At 32.7% G+C, this 18,809-nt stretch overlaps 1 long non-coding RNA gene across 1 annotated transcript; it reads right to left on the minus strand.

The window, feature by feature from the left end:
• Positions 1-730: 730 nt before the first annotated feature.
• On the minus strand, positions 731-1,518 carry LOC147657714 (uncharacterized). Its single transcript, XR_015291856.1, has 2 exons — positions 1,382-1,518; positions 731-1,072 (listed from the first exon to the last, which is right to left on the minus strand). It is a non-coding gene; the product is annotated as an uncharacterized LOC147657714 (long non-coding RNA).
• Positions 1,519-18,809: the final 17,291 nt, after the last annotated feature.

Below are 18,809 nucleotides of genomic sequence, written 5' to 3' on the forward strand. Positions count from 1 at the left end.
GGGCTTATCATAGGACATGGAACGAAAATAACCGACTACTCTCCTTTTCTCTTTCTTCTTTTTTCAAGCAAGAATTATTCTTTCGATAGGAATAAAAAACTTGGAAGTAGATAAGTATACTTGTAATTTCTTCAAAGATAAGTCGAAATACTAAATGTGCGAATGGAACATAAGTAAATTTCTTTTAATGGTTTGGTACATTGGTATGTAAAGTGATTCGATAACAAAACGATGTTACGTAAAGATTTATATACACGTGAAGAAATTTTTCGAATCTTTGAATTTTTAACTTTTAATATTTTAATATTGGAGTAACTTTTTTTTTAATGCTTGCATTATTAAATAAGATCTCTGTTTCTTTACTTTGACAATATAATTACTCGAGTTCGTGGAAACTGTAATTAAATTTCGATAACACTGTTGAAACTTTTGAGGTTTACTTAACAATGCAACAAATAATATTACGGATTATTGTGAAAGTTCAGAAAGCTACGTCATTTGCGAATGAGATTCGTATATTATCTCCTAAATGTCCGAGAAATAAATTCTTATGATAAATTCATGATTAAATTTTAGAAATAAATCTGCATATTTCAAGCATAGAAAATCAGATAAAAATTTAAGGTATTCGGAATTTCCAATTTTTCATGTGGAATAGAATTTAGCTTTTTAAAATTCTCGAATTCTAAAACAATAAATCATGTATAATTTACGTATTTCTCGTATCCAGTTTCATTAATCACAATTTTATTTTTTATAATCTAGTCGGAAATATATTTATAATAACTATCCGATACAAAAACACGAATAGAAATCGGGAGATTTATAACAAAAAATAACTCAACTTTCTCCAAGCTAGGAAACGGTTTCTGCGCATCAATGTCAAGGTTGGTTTCTGCTCTTGATCTTTGGATAAAACGTGACGTAACGTGTCCATAGACAAAGAAGAACAGGATCATAAATTTTCCACCTCCGGGTACCATATATAATAAAGATGATAATTAACATAATTCAAATGCGATAACGAAGCAACAAGTTGATCGTTGAAATATTTTCTCTCGAATGATCCATCCTATAAATTCCCCATACATATGTAAATATTCAATTACGAACTATAATATTTGTTTCTTGATGGATTCAGAATAAAGAGATGGATTCAAAATATATATTTCTTTAAATATATAAATCAGAATAAGCATATCTATGAAAGGATATCAATATGCAAATCTGTCCCAAATTTCACATCGCTTCCGTGTCATCGTATTTCAAAGCAACAGAGATCGTATTGCGTACGTGTATTCAACAAACGATATATCACTGATTCATTCTCAATCCATCATCCCACACGTTGAACAGAAGAAATTGAAAATCGATACGGTACCAATTTTCCTTCGACGCTTGGCGATTCACCTTCGAGCCTCATCTCGAGGAATTCTTTAACCACAGCTTGTCGGTGCCATAAAGATCGGTTTTGCGCATCCATGCAATCGGACAATAGACAATTAATATCCGCAAAGGAAGATCACGATGCCCCCGCCAAGTGTACTTGCACCTCTTCGAATCTCTAGGCAATTATTCCCGCATCTTCGAGTGTCTTTGCGTTTGTTCTCGAAACTATTCCAGTGAGAATGTCATGGAATCAAGAAGAGATTACGAATAGGATACATTTTATCTCGGTTTAGCGATCGGCCGAGCGTATCATCGATGCTGGCCGATTTCGATAGCGAAACACGGCCGATTACGAAAGGTTGATGACATCGCGATTCCCCCGAAGCGTTTCATGATCTTTACCCGTAAATCTTCGGTTTAATGACACGCGGTGTCGTGCGTACGCGATGCTTGGAATTATAATCAGATTCGAGGGCGTAATGTAGGGTGCGCCGCAGCGTTAAAACAGTTTTTGTTTCTTTCGAAATCGAACAAGCTCGACTCGATTAACCTTACGACCTTCGAGATTTTTTTTTCCTTTTCCTTTTTCGATACCAATTGTGTACGCGTGAAAGCGTTGGAGAGGTGACGTGTATTAGAAATCCATCGGACTTGGAAATCTTGGCTTTTTGTGGAGCAGAGTGTAGGTGTAGAGAATAATAGTTAAGGAGTTTCGTCAACGGTGAGATTGAAAGGAAAGTTAATTTAGTATGAATATGTTTTTCGATATTTTCGAAAGTCTAAGTTGGTAAAGAAAAAGTTTTGAACGACAATATATCGCAAATTTTTTTCCAAGAATCGTTAAGCTCGTATCGCTCGTATATTTAATAGATGAAGTGAAAGCACAATTCGTTCTCAGATAAAAACTGTGCCGACTTTTACGATCGATTTTCTGATACAACACGAATCCTCTAACGGATTGCTTGCGCAAACAATGAGTTTTACGATATGTTCGTGCGTTCCCATCTTCATACCAGGAATTGTATTTGCGTTTCACTGTTATTTCTTTTTTTTTTTATATCTGGTATTATCACATCATTTAATTATATTATTATAATTGTGATTTTCAGGTGTCGCAACGACAATTATCCAGATCGATTATTAATCGGCAAAATATATCAAACGAGTAATTAATGCGTTCAGAGAAATTATTATCAATTTAATTATTCAATAAACACGTCATTTTTCAGATCGAGTGTTATTTTCTCGTGATCATAATCTCTATGAATTGATGATAATTCATCGATAATTCATCGATCTCGAGGATACACCAACAATGGCAACAGGTGTAGAACGGCTGTATATAAATTAAGACACATCGACAGGCTGACAAATTAAAATGCTCCACACCACTCCTCGATACATGTAATGATCTGCCATTTACGAAGTTCAATGTTTTGCGACGATGTTACTCGTGCTATTAGTTGTACCTGGCCAACGAGGGAAGCATTAGAAAGTGGCTGTTGTTCATTGATTTATCCACAATATAGTCATTTTACCGTTTGACAATTACTTTAAATTCTCTTATATAGATTTAATTTTATTATTTTTTAGTGAAGAAAACTTATGAAAAAAATTAATTTTATTATTAAATTAAAAGTTAATTTATAATTTTATAATAGAAAATTGATTAATACGTATTTCTCTCGTCGATCGTTTTTTACTTTGAAAATAAAACAAACTTCGTAAGTAACACACGGTCTTTTCAAAATTTCAATGCATGTAAAAACAATTTCTAAATATTCGAAAAGAAATTTAAATTTCTTCCAAGTTTTATATCTTTACAATTTCCAATTAAATTAAATCAAAATTGGAATAAGCTCTTCATCTTACGTTTCTATGTCTTTGTTCAACAGCTTTAATATTCGAGCTTGATGAGAATCTTTGCTTCAGCAACAGGTTAATCAGTACCAGTTATTCAATTTGTTCCATAACAGAGACATAATACGATTCATGGGTCGACTGTTCGTCTTAAAAAGATTGTAAGGCCACTCAAGTCCAAGTTTCCAGTTTACTTGTAGTTAATTCACATTAAGAACTTCAAGAGACGTTCGATCAAGATAAGAAGTTAGAACTAATTAAGATTTCGCAGAAGCGCAGCGATAGCGAGGTCATAAGTAACAATTTCACGGTATCATAGCCTGAATAAGTTCACTGACTTTCACCCTATATGGTTACGTTCTTGAAAGGAAGGACATGCGAGATTATTTTACAGAAAAGCATGCAACCGTTTAACGCACATCACGACCGTGATTTGTCGTTACCATAATCAGCCGAGTGTACAGTCGTCACGGTGAAAAATCAACTATCATTTTGGAATAGAATACTAGAGATCTCCTGTTGAGTTGTCCTATTATGCCGTGCACGGATTGTACTGGCGGCAGTTCAGAAAAAGAGACTTTGTACTACTGTTGCCGACTTGCAGCATCCGAATAAGACTAAATAATTCGTTAATCTGATGTTGAACTTTTGATGTGAAATATGTATTTCTATGTGTCGTTTAGCATGTTTGGAATTTCAGACATTTTCAATAAAAAACTTGTAGGATGTTTTAAAACAAGGATCGATCATGAAACTTTGAACTCTCTGATCCTTAATCCGTGAAATTTATTACGAACGACTCAAGAGAAACTAGAAAGAAACAACAATACTTGTAACAAGAAGAGATTAATTATAAACGATTTGAACTTTATAATCTCTGAGTTCAATACTTATTATCAATTATGTAGAACTTGAAGATTTAAACTTTCTTGGTTTCAATATCGTCGAAGCTGTTAGATTAACTGAATAATCAATGTTCATAATCCTGTAATCGTAGGATTGCCATAAGCTAATTGAAATTGAAGTATCTTCGAAAAGACATTGAAATATACGGGTCTAATCGTCAGTCAAGGAAAGTGAAATCTAGTATTTAATCATCTCTGATGAGTTTCATGATATCAAAGTTATAAAAATGTATATTTTTTTTTATCTTTGGATTGTTCTTTGATGAATTTTACGACCTTGTCTTCAAGAGTTCAAGATGCTTTAATTTTTGTTGACCCATGACTGATTTCTTAACCTCGAGGCCATCGACAATACAGTTTCACATCCGCAACAATAGTTTGTGAGTTCGTAGTTCTTATGATTCTGTTAGTATAAATATATTCACAAAACACATATTTGTTTTGTCAATGTATTTAATTTATATTTTCTATATTTTTTTATATTCTACGTATTAATACACGTTTCTTCGTTAAAGTAGGCATAACTTGACTGTATATATTTTTTAAAAATTCAAATTCGAACAGACTAATGAAATTAACCATGTCCCACGCGTAAGAATATAAATTATGCACGTCAACCAGTTATCGCATACACTATTTCAATCGAAATACTACCTACGTGCAAGCATCAACATTTTGCTTTATCTCTTCTTGTACGAACAACATCCTTCTAATGTTTCACTTACATCCATATCTTTCATTTATTCCACACGCCACACGAATTAATTTTCTTCGATAGATTCCCTTGAAAATATATATATGTTTTGCAACACTTGTTTCGAGGCTCTCCGCTCTCTCACGATAATACGAAAACACATCAGCCGCTAATCTCTGATCAATTCTAAAACCCTTACGGCTACCATGTTCTTTCTCAGCTTCATTATACTTTCAACACGTTTATAACGCCCTCCAATGTTTCACGATATATCCGCTACTCATTAATATACTCGTAATCATCCAACGAATTATGTCTTCCAACCTCGCATCCTGATACTGGTGCATTCCTAACGTTCCAATCATTCCGAGACAACCGGTCTTGTGAATATTTCGCGAATTGAAGAAAGAAGAAGAAAAAGAAAATAAAATTTTACAGTTTGATGCAGTTTAGAGTTTTCTCAATTTTTACCATTTGCCAATCTTGCTTCATTTTGCTTCATTTTATTTTTTAAAAAATAAAAATCTTGAATGAAATCTGAAAAGAATTAAAAAAAAGCATTAACTCAAATCCAATAATAGTGGAAACTAATTTTCTTTTATTTTATTTCAAGATTATCGAATATGGCATTTTTTTAATCTCGAAGAGAATAGAACGTAAAATTAAAGTGGAAAACGAATAGAAAGAAAAAGAACAATTATCAATGTGAATCGATCTGAACTATATAGGATAAAGGGAATACTTATCTCGATTCGAACAGAACGAACGGGACTTGAGCCACGTATCGAGGTCGTTAAAGGTTCTAGGGGAAAAGGTTAATTATCTGAGCCATCGCGAAGAATTCCGGAAGATGTTTGGCAATTGTGCCTGTCATGGAAGCGAAAGTCTTACTCCTATTAGTTTGCTCGAATCGGGTCAAGTCGCGAAACGATCGTTCCATGTTTCTAACCAGTTTTTCGTGATATTGCTCGCCTATGCTGAAATGACAATAATCGTTATATCACTATCTCGATATAATTTAAAAATAAAAATTTAAAAAATTCAATTACCTTTGAGTAAAAAAAAAAAAAAATAAAAAAAAAAGTCATTTTTAAAAACTTTCAATACACTCGTGAAATACAATGTTCTCGTATAGAATAACGAATTTACGCTACGTTTTGCGTTATCTCTCTATCGATTTCACCGACCTCCCACGTCCGCCAATTTCACGTTGTCTATAGTTGCCTCGACATTGACATTTCGAGCAGAATTTGGGTTGGACGTAGCAGTGTAGGCCGGCGTACGAAAGAACCCCGCCATCAGGTTCACCGATCTGTAACCGCGGGGTCAATAAACCGTGTACTTGCGAATGGACACGCAGTGGCGGATCGGGGAATCTGCTTAAGTTTGTTAAAAATTCACGCACGGGGGTCAAACGTGTACAGCATATATCGCTAGTAAGAGTATATTTTCCGGTACGAAATATTCAACCACCGTATTTTGTGCGATCCGCAACGAAGCTATTCAAACTGCACGTGTTCCATCACATGTCAAGTGTCATCCATGAGGATTTTCGTCAAATGGATATTTTTGCTGGAAAAAATTTATAAAAAAAAAAAAAAATAATATTAATGAATTTGATATCGTATATGCGTGATATTTTAAAATTATTTTAAGATAGATTATAATAGAGAGAAAGTCATTGTGGGAGTTTTATGATGAATATTTTACACGTGACGATAAATTTTGTCTACTTCCTTTTTCATCAATCATTTTTTGATATTTTAACGAATAATAATATAATTGATTGAAAATTCGAAGTGCGAAATCACTAACAGATTGAAGATATATTAAAATTCGTTGAAAGACTTTCTATTTTTTACTAAAATCTTTTTTAAGTATTTCTCTATTTTAAAAAATTGCCACGACTTTCTCGAAGTTTGTTGAAATTTTTCTAGTTTTTGTAGTTTCAGAAAACATACGAGCTATTTTATTGAATTTTTTCTTATTCATTTGGTAACTTTAAACTTCATTAACGCATTTTTCTATTTAAACTTTTAATTTCAAATAGACAGTAATTATTTTGTGTTCATTTGTATTACTATCTAAATGTATGTACAATATATTTTTAGTATTTTCAATATCTATTTCAATAGATTTCCTTTACTTTAATAGGTAACAACTGAACTCATTGTTCACTACTTCAAGAAGATATTTCCAATCACTGTGCAGTTAGATTGAAGATTACGTATTACGTAAATTAACTTCACGTTACTTCCCAATTACTAGAAGTTTCCTAATTTCCTCGATTCCTTCGTAAGAAAAGAATTTCGTAAATCGAAAATCTCTTACATTGATGATATTATCATAAATTCCATCTCAATGCCCTTCGTTTAATTACGTCATCAAGACTAATTCCGAACAGGATCTCTTTCTCTCTTTTTTGAGAATACAATGGTCAAAGATGCCGCATAAATCAAGTCCAGAAACGACTCATAAAATTTGTTGGCAACTACCAAAAATTCCCACTATATTCGTCAGCAGTCAAAAATCTTCGCTACTGATTGCAAGCCACGCATTCCATGATATTTGTTCTATGAAATTTCTCTTCAGTTTTCTAGATTTAAAATTTTAAAGATTAAAACTTTTTATCTATTTTATACTCATATTTTACTTATTTTTTTAAATATTAAATATTTCTATTTATCTCTTTAAATTGAATATTCAAGAATAAAACATATTTCAATTATTTTCTTATTTCTATATTTTATAAATTAATAGAATTACTTGTTTTATAAATATTTTTCACATATTATTTATCAAGGATTAAAAATTTTTTCCATTGATTGTAAGTCATGCATTCCAAGATTCCTCCTCAGGTTTTACGCCCGCAAGATCCGCTTTCTCGAGTCCTCGTCAATTCGCGAAGCGACCGAGATCACGGAGGAGTATGTGTGACAATACGATAAAATTCCCGCAACACCCAACGCTCGAAAAACGGTCTTCATAAATAAAATCTCATCCGGGTCACAGAGAATCTCAAGACGTGCGGCGAATCTCAAGAGATTACATATTTTGGCGTTGAATCAGAATACCATTTTTTTAAAATACATAATTTTCTAACTTTTCTTTACTTTGTTCTTTTAGAAAAGAAACAATATAAAAAGTTATAATTTTATTTTAATTTCATTCTTTACAAATTCTTGATAAATTGTATAAGAATTATACATTTTGCTATTACTAATAATTTCGCATTCGAAATTACATTTACATTTTGAATCTTTAGATCCTTCTATCTCTAATTTTGGCTTTATAAATTGACTATGTAATCCAGGATATGATCTGTGGGTATTGATATTGTTTTTAATCCAATTTAAAATTTCTTACTAAAAATTATATAAAAGTTAGTTTGATTATTATAATTCTTTAAATTATATATTAAATGTTAATTCCATATTTTCAGACTTACTTTCATTTTTCATTTTTTAACTTGAATTTATACATAATTAACATAAATTAATAATTTTCATTTAATCTGATAATCTATTGACCATGTTCATATCTCTGGAAGTTGGAATTTGAACGAAAGTCCGGATTTAACAGATTTCCATCTCGAAATGCGCAAATGAATTGTCTTCTACATATATCATGAGATCTGAAATCATGATGATATTCATAGTTTGAAACTAAAATTTGCTTAAATGAAACCGAGGATATCATAGAACGACGGAACGATGTAGTTTATGCAGGAAGTTGAATAAACGGATTTTAGTTTGTAATAATTTAATAAATGAGAAAACCGCATTAATGTGCATTTAAATTTAAAAATAAATCTAATATTCTCATTATGATCTTAAATAGTATAAAGAAAATATTTACCTGTAATGCTTGACATTATATTGTTTTTTTATCTTATATTTATTGTCAATGATTTATTTAATGTAATCTTCAATATTATCATATATATTATATTTACGTGCATGATATTATTTTCTATCTTTGTAATGGAATTTTTAAAAACAAAAATCCCAATAGTTGATGACATGGACACAGCACGTGTTCCTCAGACATTCTTCGATATTTGTTTCGTAACATAACGATAAGTCACGTATTGTATAAAAATATTTCGTCCATATCGATGTTCGAACAATGTAATAATTCAATTCTTAGTTTTATTAAATATTGCTACAAAATTTTTTATTTAATTAAAATATTAATTTAAAATTATAAATTATACTCTTAAACTCTCTTAAATAAAATTGAAAAAATGTATATTTTCATATGTAAATAGAAATAAACATTGGCGAGACATTCTTTCTCAGATATTCTCTTATATAAAATTTTTCATTGCATAAAATTTTGTTCAAATTTAAGATTTCATAACAGGAAAATTTAATTGAAAAAGAAGTGGCATACGAAATTTTTTTAATTTTTTATTTTTAGTTTTTCGAGATTTCAAATTTTGTGATATCGACAAAAATTATTAAATATATTTTTATATATTTTTATATTTTTTACCTTTTCTTCCCCTCTTTTTCCAAATAATATCCTCTTTCTATTTTTCCCAATAGTTTTCTAACTTTCTTGTTTCGCAATATTTAGAAGAATGTGGATTTTTTCAATATTTCTCGAACAAATATTTCTGGATATTACAATTGTGGTTATGTTTCTTTAATTCCATAAACATTTAAAATATATTGTGTCGATAACTTAGGTAACGATCAAAAAATTTTAATCAGCGCCATCTCGCGTTTGGATCCGCGAAGCTCCGACTTGTTACTAGCATAGCAGGATATGCAAGGAGGTATGCTAACTCAAAGACAAGGAAAGCAACATTGTGCGAGAAGGACAGAGAGCATCCCCCACCATTTCGGAAACACCACATGGAAAATTCATTAATTACTCATTGTTTACGCAAAACTTCTGCACTTTTGAGATTGCATCTTAAAGCTAGAGCTTCAGACAAGTTTCACGTATCAATTTTAACGTGAAATTCTTTTGCATTAATTATTTATTAATAATTATTGCGTCATACTTTTAATATATTGATGACGCCATATTGAAAATTCATTAATTACTCGTTTTCTATGAAAAATTTCTGCACTTTTAGGATCTTATCTTGAAGCTAGAACCTGGAGCAAGTTTCTCATATCAATTTTAGTGCAAAATTCTTTTTCGTTAATTATTTATTAACGAAATTGATGCGTCATATCGAAGCGATGTCATTGATATGCAATAGATTTTTCATTAATTTTTCATGATGTGTGATTTATTTATAAATGTAATTATACGTATTGAAACATTGTTTCTTTCCCTACTTTCACGTATCTATATCTTACTTAAAATTTCATTGTTATCTAAATAAATAAACTAATTGTTTATTATTCGGTTACAGAGGTGGGAATATACGATGAAGACATTCTTAGTAATAATCGTTAATAACTAATTAATGGGAATGAATTTCCTGTTAAAATTGATAAAAGAAACTTGTCTCAAGTTCTAACTTCAAGATACGATCCTAAAAGTGCAAAAATTTTGCGTAGAAAACGAGTAATTAATGAATTTTCAATATGGCGTTGTTACTGTATTAAACGCATGTCTCGTTAATTGTTAATAATTAATTAATTAAAAAGAATTTCACGTTAAAATTGATACGTGAAACTTGTCTGAAGCTCTAGCTTTAAGATGCAATCTCAAAAGTGCAGAAGTTTTGCGTAAACAATGAGTAATTAATGAATTTTCCATGTGGTGTTTCCGAAATGGTGGGGGATGCTCTCTGTCCTTCTCGCACAATGTTGCTTTCCTTGTCTTTGAGTTAGCATACCTCCTTGCATATCCTGCTATGCTAGTAACAAGTCGGAGCTTCGCGGATCCAAACGCGAGATGGCGCTGATCAAAATTTTTGAATCGTCACCTAACTTATCGACATAATTTACTTTTTTAAATGATAGTACGTAGAACAAAGGAAGGAATATAGCCGAATATAATTTTAATATTAAAAAATATTTGTTTGAGAAATGTCGTAAAGGAAAAATATGAAATATTTTGAAATCTAGGAGGAGAAAAAAGATATAAAAATACACGTAATGTAATATTTATTGTAAGATATTGTAAGATATAAAAATACAACTCGTTTACAGAGACATATACAAGTACGAAAATTTGTGAAAAAATTATTATAAAATTATTATGTATATAAAACATCATGTATAAAATATATAAAATATATAAAATTTAAAAAATAGTAATTATACGGGGAAAAAAGCAAATAGAACAAGAATATGTAAATATACGTACATTAACCAATCGGTAATGAAATAAATCGATCAGGAACGACTTATTAAATTGATTGAATGACCATGCAAGAAATTCATTGTCGGTAATCCGACGATACTTCGCAAACGTTGGTGTTCATTTAAAATATCTGATTACGATCGATCGGAGTAACGGCATCGTCTTGACAAGATGAAACATGGAGATAAAGCGTTACAAGAGGAATGATAAACAACGTATCGTCTTAATTTCTGAAAAAAACAATTTGCTTAAATATTACTTGTTCCTTTTTCGAAAACAATCTTCGAATCTCGAAAGATATAGAAATAACGGTATTATTATTATCTCGTTTCTCGGCCGTTCACCTATTCTTGTTTTTTTTTTTTTTTTTTTTTTTTTTTTTTTTTTATCTCGATAAGAAGATACGAGGATTAGATCGGCGAATATATAACGAATGAATGTTTTTTTTTTTTCCCGAAAGGAAGGCCAAATTTTTATTACTCTTTTTCAGTTGATTTATATAAAAATTCGAAGGATGTAACACTTGTTTACGCGACAAAATCCCAATTTAAGCATGTCACTCTTCGCCATGACGTCGAAAAACTGGAATATTTATTTTTTTTTTTTTATCGGTTAACGGTTAACACGAAAATATATTTGTAATATTAAATTTAACGATGGTAATAATCTCTAGAGAAGAGCGTATACACATTATGTTTCCTCTAAAAAAGTTAATATTTCTCTTCGTTCCCTTCAACGGAAAAAAATATGATAAGACTTTAGATGATATCTAGGATTCTCAACTATGTAATTCGAACAAAAGATTCTAATACGAATTCATATAGACATATAGAGTTTCGCAAACTAAGATTGATACCGACCGAAAGATACAAAATTGTGGAAAAGTGGAAAAGAGAAAAGTGGAAACTTTTTATTATTTTAAAAATATGCATCGATCAAAATTTTCACTTCAAAGTGATACAAGCTCGAATAAATATTTTAAGAAACATTATTTAAGAAAGATATCTAAAACTTATAAAAATAATTAACGTTTAGAAATTTCAATATATATATATATACATATATATTCAATAAATCGAAAAGTGATGATTATTATTAATAGCAATAGAATTCGTTAACACGCTTGTCAAAACGTCTTGTATAATACAACTTCCATAATATGGACATTATCAATTTGTGCAAGCTACAAAGTCTTATATATATATATATATATATATCGCCACTTCACTACAGGTAAACATATCAACAGGTCAACCTACAACTTAACTCTCTTCGTAACGTAATGCAACTTGAAATTTCTCTGCACAAATAATTGCGAATAAAAGTAAATAATTAAGAATAATTCGTCGAAAATTACTTGGCTACCTTTTCGAGAGATCCAAAACTGTTGTGTCAACCGTTCTCTCATTATCGATTTTTCTTCATCATTGATGACAAGCGAAAACCATTTATAGACGAATCGATTTCTCCTCATCGAATCCTTTTCTCTCCCGTCGTAACGTTGCAACACGAACGAGGTCTTCCTCCCAAAGGCGAAAACATTTTAAATAGAATCGAATCGCGCGAATTCCCTGATTATTCCCTGATTATTCTCGTCTCTCTCGTTAGCGACGAGGATGCGTGTTACGAGACATGGCAAACGCTACTTGTCATGCGAATAGCGAAATATCTTGGAGGCAAAAAAGGCCGAGTGCCAACTAGAAATAAACGCGTGAAACAATTTTCAGGGCAAAGATTGCACGAAATGCAACGGTTACCAACAATGTGTACGTTTTAAGTCTTCGTGTCGGATAATTTGCAATCGGTGCAACGAACGGACCTTTGATCGTTGGCGAGATCCGAGGAATTTGAATCCATTCCAGGCGATGAAAGAGGAGCGATTGCGATATCAATGTAATAGATTGATCAATCGTTTCGCTCGTACATCCTTACAAGAGGTGTCTTCTCACCTCTGATCCGAACACAAGAATCTACACCATCAAATGGTAATATACCCTTAAGCAGCGCCTATTTATGAGCTTGTATAATTTGCAGCTGTTCGCGCCCTCGTTACGCTTCTTTTCTACTGGAGGAATAAGATTTGATGGATTTGGAATGACGAGTGGAATTATTCTTGTCATTTGAAAGGAATTAACTACTCGATTTTTTTTTCGAACGACGTAGATAATAAAAAAGGAGACTCTGAATTTTTTCTCATAAGGATAGATCGTTCTTTGCTTTGGAAAACTATGATCCGTTTGTCATAGTTGGAAAAAAGAAGGAAAGGAAGAAAAAGTATCGATTGCGACCACGTTCGATATCCTTTCCCATGCTGATCGCGATAACGCGTAATATCGTTGCGCAACAAGTTGATCAGCATCCTCGATCCATGGCCGATATCGCGACCAGGAAACGAAATTATACAGGTCGATCGTAAAATATTTAGGAGGTTTCGCGGAACGTATCGATTTAATCGCGAGATTTCACCGAACCGGTTTGCCCACTCGAGAACACCCGGGCCTTAACCTTCCTGCGAAACCAGTGTTTTCCAACTTTTTTTTCGCGCTTCATTCTTCCCTTCTTTAACGGTTCGAACAGTTTCCCTCCCGTCCTCCTCTCATCCCTCCACCTATATACATATAAAGCGAGAAAAATTTCAAAGATTAATAAGATCGACGAAGCTCTATCGTGGACTTGACGATGTATGTGAGAAGAGTAATCAGTTATTTTTTTTCCTCGCGAAATTTGCTCAAATTCGGAAAATTTGATCAACGGGATCATGACAAGAATTGTATTGAGAGAGAAATAAGAGTTAATAATTAGAAATTAGAGATATCGAATTGCGAGTTGAGAGCCACTGCTGTAAACGGACCGCGATCTTGGTAGAATGATAACTGGTCGCGGAACATCATTCTCTCTCTCTCTCTCTCTCTCAGAAATAATCTCCGACATCCGTGAATTCTTCTCGCGTCATGGATATATTTCGTGGACGCGAAAACATTGTAAAATGATAATTGGAACGCAAAGTTGTAACGCTGTTCTACTAGTGTAGACTAATTAAGCGAGCGAGGTTAGGTTAACTCGAGATAGATTTCTTAGAAAGAGCTAACCATTTTCTCATTTTGGTCCCGTTTAATTGCTATAAATATTTGCAATAAATTCTCAAGGAGATAACGCTTTGAATTCTTTAAGGAAATCTTGTTACTTGTTTTTATCTGATGATAAATAAACGTCTCGTTTAACGGTTTTCTTTTTCTCGCAATTATCAATTGTGCAAAAGTGAATAGATATTGGAGATAGACAGACAATATATCGAAGGACGTTTATTTTAAGCGATACAGTTAAAACAAGCGTTTAAAAATAACATTTTTCCAATTAATCGCACGCTAGATAAATAACAATAATACCCCAGAGCGCGAATTTTTACACAAATATTTCTCGTTTACGTAACAAGTTTGCTCATCTACCGAACATCCGGAAATCCCCTCCCCTCTTCAATTTCCCTTTTCGAATAGCCCGAGATTATATCAAAACCGTACAGTGTCAGCATCGAAGAAATAGAATGTTAACACGCGAGTCATGACCAGACGACTGGTTTTCTTTCTTTCTTTCTCTCTTTCTTTATACCCTGGTCGGGAAAGTTACGCGCGGCAGCCGGCTGCGTGTCAAACCAGTTACACCTCATGTAAATTACGCTCGGTTGGAAATTATCGAGAGGATTCCGCGTACCGTAGTTCCATACGACGTTAAGCATTCAGAGAAAGTGATTTGTGTCGCGATAACTGATCGCGCGTGGTTCACGGTTAAACTAAGTACTGCCTATTCGTTCCAACATCCGACTCCTCTTCTGCTCTTTATGCGTGTACAACGTGTACACGAATACGAGTGGGAAAAACCGAGGAAAATTTACAAATCGATGTTAAACGCTTATTACTATCGATGGATTAGGAAACGATGGACCTAGTCAAAGGGTTTTAAATTTTTTTTTTTTTCCTAATTATTCGAGAACTTGTGGATAGAATTGATTATCAGAATTTTTTGATCGGGAAAAACCGAGGAAAATTTACAAATCGGTTATTATTATCGATGGATTAGGAAATGGAACTAGTCAGAGTTTCAAATTTCTTTTTCCTCCATTTTTCATCTAAGAACACGTGGATGCTTTTTATTTGATTCACGATGTTTGGTGAATTCGATGATGATCCCCTGACGATCGAGAAATCTTTCCTCCTACGTTTGATCTAAAGTTTGATCAACTCCGTGTAAAGTTTCAAACAAACAGCCATCTCGTTTGAGAAAAGTTTATTTAACTCGATGAAAATTTAATGCTCGTTCAAATGCTTTGAATCTATAATTTTAAAGGGCCGGGAAGGTTAACTATATTTTCGAACCATATTATCTCAACGTGAAACAGTTTTCACGATTCCTATTTGTAAATTTTGAAACGATACATCGCATAAGGAATCCTATTCGTCGTTATTTTTTTTTTTATTCGATTTTTTTCGAAGATATTACGAACAAGGAATCCTTGGAAATTGATTTCTTTGGAGCTGAGGTAAATATCCTTCGAAATTTTATTAAAATCGAACTTTTTATTAAAATTTAATCGATCGAAGTTGTTCATTAAAATCTAATTTAAATTTGAATTAAAGTTTGACTATTAAACTACATCTTGATGTACTACATCGAAGAATTTCAATTAGCAACACTTCTCAGTATACAATCTTTCGAGCACTTTCATCTTATTATAACGAATTAAATAATGCGCGATAAATGAATTTTCTATCACGTTTTGAAAGTTTCAAATTTCCGACATATTTTTCTTTTTTATTAGCTTGAAGATTATACCTCCAAACTAATTAATTAACGAGCGAACTTGGAATGTCAAACAAATGATAAACTAATAATTTCTCCGTTATACGAGATAACTTTCCCATTCTATCGTGTCAATTTTAACAGGAAGAAAAAGATGATTTGTTGCTTAATGCAATATCGATTCTTCATGCTTTATCGGTCTTCGTTCCTCGCCCAAGTTTTGTTTTTCGTTATTCTTTCCCTGTCCAATCCCTTTCAATCCCTATTTTTCCCAAACGGACTTTCGTCCATTAATTTTCGTCAAAGAAGACACACACACCTCGGACAACGACTTTTAACGAGCAAAATAAAAAACGCATCGAGTTGCGGATAATTTTCTTTTGTATTTTTTAGCATTTTAACGACAATTTCTTTTTTTTTTAACATTGCGAGGAAAAAGAATACGGAAGAATAAACACGAAATATATACGTACATAAATACCATAACGGCGATAAAATGGATGCAGTGTAAAATGCAGTTTAGCTTTTCAATAAGTAAGCAAAAGTGGGAAAACATTCGTATATTTGAAAAATACAAGCGCATTCACGCGCAATGATCGCGATATCGATTTGTCGTCGTAGATTTAAACATCGCGTGCCCCAAATTACTCGCAAATTGAAACTGTCAGTCGTTATAGAATAATTAATTTCGAGTTAATTATCCGACTTTATTTCCCTACTTGTATCCGACTTGAATAAATGATTATTCAAAATTGAAGGCGATTAACTTGATTATAAAGTGAAATGCTTCGTAAATCTCGTTATCGCAAACAACAATCTCGCGATAATTATTATTGTATAATAACGAACTGCGATCGATCGGTTAGAAAGAGACATTAAAAAAAAAAACTCGAATTAACGATATCCGTCTTTTTTAAATTGTTTTAATCACAAGACGAAAAAATTCCAAATGAAAAGTATATACACCAATTTCTCGATATTCCCCCTCCCTCCATTAATCGCACGATCACGATACAATACCCTCTCACGAACGTACAATCTCCGCGAACCTTCCATTTTCCTATTACTCCACTCCCTTCCCCTCTTTGAATTACCCCCTCCCCCCCCCCCCCTCTTCTTACCCCTTAACTCAAACGTGGCAAGCGCAGAGCAGCGGTGCAAAGCAACGCGCCTTCCGAGGATAATCGTATTCAGGCCAGGATTTCCGATAATTTCGCCGGGTCGAAATCACTAGAGGGAAATTAGAACGGTCGGGAGAGGATTTTCGGCGTGTACGTGATTCGGGACGGACGGGCAGGAAATCTGTAACGCGACTATGTATGCATATGTATATATATATATATATGTTATACACGTGAAAAAAAGAAAAAAAGAGGGAAAAAGGAGGAAGAAAAAAAAAAAAGAAAAAAAAAAGAAAGAAAGAAAAATCGTTCCATCGGTTTTTACTTTGGCTATCGGCTACACAGCGAAAAGAATCGACGATCGAATCCGATGGGGAAGAAAGAAAAAAGTAGCGAAAACTTTTCGAGGGACGAGCTTGGTTCGAGAGAACGCTATCTATCTCGCTGTCTTTGTCGGGATCGTGACAATCGAGCTCGACTAAGGTCGAATGATAATGCGAATACCGAAATGTGGGACAACCCGTGAATTTGGCTACCCGGTTTTGGCTGACCCGGTGCCGGTGGTAACGTTATTATGCTAAGTGTTGGGTAGTTTGTACGTTTGTATAGATTGTACGTTTCCACCGTGACAAAATAAACAATGGGGGGATGCAAATACAAGGTGTGACGTAGAGGTACGATGGGATTAGGGAAAATTCTGTATCGTGTATGGTTTCCAGATTCGTGGCTCTGAAGTGAGAAAGTAAGGTAGATGGTAAGTTGTGTATGTATACATTTATTATTCGTATCAGAGAGAGAGAGAGGAGAGAATTTTCGTGAGATAAGGAGAATAAATTGGTGAGAAGTTAATTATGTAATAATATATCGATACGACAGAAGTGAAGTTATTTTCTTTTTTTTTTTTTTAAGAAACGAAAATTTATTTAATTTAAAAAAAAAAAAGAAAAGAAAAAAAATGAAAGTTGAGTCAAGAAATAGGAAGAGGGAAAAGTACGAAAGTGAAAATATGCCGAATCAATGGTGAATTTGTTGCGAAGCTGTCCGTGTAATGGTGTTAGCATCGCGATTAGCATTTCAAGTAGATACTTAGCGTCTTTGTGTGAAGCGATAAGAATTTTTTTTGCCATCTTTTATATTTTTATTGGAAAATTATGTTACGTTTTGATATATTCGATACTTCTTTTTAATCGTATTCATAAATTCCTTCAGTTTCGAAAAGTTGCACGAATCGATGTAGATTTTATTCGAAAACTTTCAAAAAAAAAAAAAGTAGAAAGAAAAGAAAAAAAAAAATGCCACGCTCGGAGAAATTCTCTGTCCGGAATAACCAATTATCTAATTTCACGGTCGTCGAATAAAACGAGAGGAAAAGGAATTCTAATAAGGACTGGTAAAAGATCAAGTTTAAATGTTTAAAAGGAACAGGCAAAAAAAAAAAAAAATGTACTTTTAATACATTGGAAATTGCTATGGTGGAAAATTTTAATGCTAAATTTAGAAAATACCGGCTTGCCTTTTCTTTTCCAAGTTTGATCGAACTTTAACGCAAATTCGCGACATAAATTTTGCGAAACAGCAAAGCGATGTCACGGAAATGTAATTTTTTGAAATTGAAAATACAAATGGAAGAAAAGGGAATCGGAGGTGGATACGCAATTTCGAGACAAAGAAAATTGCAAGTCCTGAGACGTTGTTTAGAAACTCCTTTATTGCCTTCTTTTTCCAATATATTCTTACAATATGAAACTATGATGAATGGATGTTGTTTCTCCT

The sequence above is a fragment of the Apis florea genome, unplaced genomic scaffold, assembly GCF_048593485.1.
Source record: "Apis florea isolate Af1SG1 unplaced genomic scaffold, ASM4859348v1 contig_2897_pilon, whole genome shotgun sequence".
Taxonomy (NCBI): Eukaryota; Metazoa; Arthropoda; class Insecta; order Hymenoptera; family Apidae; genus Apis; species Apis florea.